Source organism: Octopus bimaculoides, chromosome 4, assembly GCF_001194135.2.
Source record: "Octopus bimaculoides isolate UCB-OBI-ISO-001 chromosome 4, ASM119413v2, whole genome shotgun sequence".
NCBI classification, from domain to species: domain Eukaryota; kingdom Metazoa; phylum Mollusca; class Cephalopoda; order Octopoda; family Octopodidae; genus Octopus; species Octopus bimaculoides.
In genome coordinates this window covers 9,518,796-9,522,775 of record NC_068984.1, presented here as the reverse complement: position 1 = coordinate 9,522,775, position 3,980 = coordinate 9,518,796, and the positions used below count along the sequence as shown (strand labels likewise).

At 41.6% G+C, this 3,980-nt stretch overlaps 1 pseudogene; it reads right to left on the bottom strand.

The window, feature by feature from the left end:
• Nucleotides 1-3,980, bottom strand: part of LOC128247648 (uncharacterized protein DDB_G0271670-like) — a 23,253-nt pseudogene that overhangs the window by 1,352 nt on the left and 17,921 nt on the right.

Genomic DNA, 3,980 nt, shown 5'->3' with positions numbered 1-3,980 from the left:
CGATGATGATGATGATGATGGTGGTGATGATGACGATGATGATGATGACGACGATGATGATGATGATGATGATGATGACGTCGACGATGGCGATGGTGATGACGTTGATGATGATGATGGTGATGATGATGATGATGATGATGACGATGATGATGTTGATGATGATGATGACGATGACGACAACTACGACGATGACGACGACGACGACGATGACGACGATGACGACGACGATGATGATGATGATGATGGTAATGATGATGGCGAAGACGACGATGATGTTGATGATGACGACGATGATGATGATGACGACAACGACTATGATGAGGATGGTGATGATGATGATGATGATGATGATGACGACGATGACGACGACGATGACGACGACGATGATGATGATGATGGTGATGTCGTTTTAAGTGGTGTCGTGTCGATAGCACAGTCACTGCTTTGCTGTTGTTCTTGCGATTGTTATAGTTGCAATATCGATGCTCGTCTTAAAGCTGTTCCTGTTTGAACTGGTTTTGGTGTTGCCGATGTCAGCAGTGTTGGAAGCGATATTGTTGTTGTCGCAGTTGTTGTCCTCGTTGGTGTTGTGGTTGTTGCTGTTGCTGTTGTGGTTGTTGGGATAATGGTCGCGGTGTCCGCGTTATTGATCTTCAATGCTGGTTATCAGTCCTCAACATTAAACCTATAATCAAGCAAAGCTATAATCAGAAACGCTCCAACCATGACTAATCCATCGATTGGCCTGGCAACATAACCAGTAATATATCCACTAATGATTCATTCACACGCTTTAACAAGACACTGCATGATTTGAGGAAGCTTTGGCTGCTATTTCTACCAGGTGGACCGACAACGTAGTGGCTTCCTTATTGGTGATGGTGCTGAGGGATGATGTGTATTCTTTTATTCTTTTATTCTTTTGTTTGTTTCAGTTATTTCACTGCGGCCATGATGGAGCATCACCTTTAATCGAAGAAATCGACCCCAGTACTTATTCTTTGTAAGCCTAGTACTTATTCTATCGGTCCCTTTTGCCGAACCGCTAAGTTACGGGGACGTGAACACACCAACATCGGTTGTCAGGCGATGGTGGGGGAACAAAAATAGACAGACAGACAGACACCCCCCCCCAACATATATATGTACGATGGGCTTCTTTCAGTTTCCGTCTACGAAATCCACTCACAAGGCTTTGGTCGGCCCGAGGCTATAGTTGAAGACACTTGCCCAAGATGCCACGCAGTGGGACTGAACCCGGAACCATATGGTTGGTAAGCAAGCTACTTACCTTACAGCCACTCCTGCGCCTATATACTCTTTTACTCTTTTTACTCTTTTACTTGTTTCAGTCATTTGACTGTGGCCATGCTGGAGCACCGCCTTTAATATGATAATATTTTGAATTATTTTCTAAAGTGGCTCTCCGTCGGTTACGACGATGAGCGTTCCAGTTAATCCCATCAACGGAGCAACCTTCTCAGGAAATTAACGTGCAAGTGGCTGAGTACTCCACAGACACGCCTACCCTTAACGCAGTTCTCAGAGAGATTCAATATGGCATAGAATGTGACAAACCTGGCCCTTTGAATTACAGGTACAACTAATTTTTGCTAGCGTGGTGGAATGGAGAAACGTGGCCCACAGTGCGTTTACTCTGCCAGTCCTCATACCAACATTTGGGCTGCCTGATTGGACACTTGAGATCCGAGCCATTAATATGAAAATACTTACAAGCACACATATTTTCCACGGAAACAGTGACGTAGACCGCCTCTAGGTAAAACGAAAGCAAGGCAGCAGAGGTTTAGGATGAATCCAAAATGCCTTTGAATGTCGCATCATATCCCTTCGTCAACATCTTTTAACCACCAAGTGTCGAAGTGTATTTCCTGACCAAGTTTGCATTCATGAGGCTGAAGACATCTAAAGACTTGGAAGGCAGCTCCTTGATAACCTTAAATACATGCGCAGAGGACGAATTTAAGATTTGATTATTTAAATTTTGAATAATTAATAACAAAAGAGGACATACATTGGCAAACAGCTAGATAAATAAATAGACAGATAAACAAAAAATTGATAGAGAGGGAGACAGAAAAAGAGAGAGAGCTTCTCTTGGCGCCTAGACGTACATACATACATAAATACATACCTACATATATACACACATGCATACACACACATGTATATGTATATACAGACAGACATACAGATGGACAGACATACAGATGGACAGACAGATAGATAGCTCAACTGTGTGACAAGTAGGCAAACTCCAAAATGTCATAATTAATCAAATGTCGCCAGATAAAATGGACGTCTGCCTGGGTGGTTTTCATTTTGTTTGTCCATCAGAGAAGCATATTTCAACTACAATAGATTTATTTACATGAAAGTAAGAGTAATCACTGCAAACATGTTGCGTGATTGATGTTAGATGTGTAGATGTAGTGAGTGGCAGTGCGGATCGCAGACACGGACACACACACACACACACGCGCACTCACACACACACACACACATACACACACACACACACACACACACACACACATACACACACACACACACACACACACACACACATACAAACTCCTATGAAATCTTGCATGCATATATATATATATAGTGTGTGTGTGTGGGTATGCGTGTGTGTATAGGTTGTTAAATAGATATATGTATATATATGTATGTATGTATATATGCATGTATCCATATGCATGTAGTATACACACACAAATACATATGCATACATACGTATATATATATATATATATATATATATATATATACGTATATATATGTATATTCCTTGATTCTTTTATATGTTTCAGCCATGAGGCTGCAGCCATGCTGGGGCACTGCCATTGTAATCACCTTTTAATTAGCCAGTTCTATGGGTCTGGCTTCTGGTCAAGGAGGGAGTTCTTTATCGCTGCCCTCTTTTGAGTTTCCTGCCTTGATATTGGTTCATCTGGGATCTTGGATAGTAAGAGGTCAAGTTGTTTCTTGAAAACATATACCCCCACTCCATGGAGATCCCTCAGATGCTTTGGCAAGGCGTTTAATAGCTGTGGGCCCTTGAATCCCAAGCTATTGCAGTACATGGTCCTCGCCCTAGATAAGACAGCTGGGATTTTTGGAGCAGTGCAGTGACGTCCATTTCAAAGTTTGGTATAACCCTCAATTCCAAAGTTTGGTGCCAGCCCCTCCAGTATCTTCCATACATATATCACCGCGTGCCTCTCTTGTCTTCGCTCCACGGAGCAGAGTTGTAGCTCTTTCAGTCTCTTCCAGAAGCTCAGCTGTTCCATTGATGCAATCTTCGTCTTGTAGTATCGCTGAACCGCCTCAAGTTCTGCTATTAATCCTATAGTATAGGGTGACCATAGTTGAGAACAGTAGTCCAGATGGCTGAGGACAAATGTCCTCCATAGGACCAACATAGTTGCCTGGTCTCTTGTTCTCAAGGTTCTCAGAATCCATCTGGTCATTCGCCTGCACACTGCCACCATGCTGGTGTCATGTATGTGAAACGAGGCATCGTTGCTTATATCAATCCCAAGATCATGCACCATATGTGATTCTAGGATTTCCGCTCCTTTTGGTCCAAAGTATCCCTGTTGTGACTTCTGAGCACCAATTAGCTGGTAGCGGAGGGCTTGGAATTTGCCTGCATCAAATTGCATGTTGTCCTCAGCCCATTTATATATGACATCTAGGTCTTTCTGTAGAAGATTAACATCAGATAATATCCTGTTTTTTTTTGTGTAATTTTTGCTACCTATAGTAACTATTAACATATTTATATTGTCAAAGGTTTTTCTAAAACTGAGATAATATTAATATATACATAAACTAATATATATATATATATATATATATATACACGCAACATACATAAGTGTGTGTGTATATCTATCTATCTATCTATCTATCTATCTATCTATCTATCCACACACACACACACACAC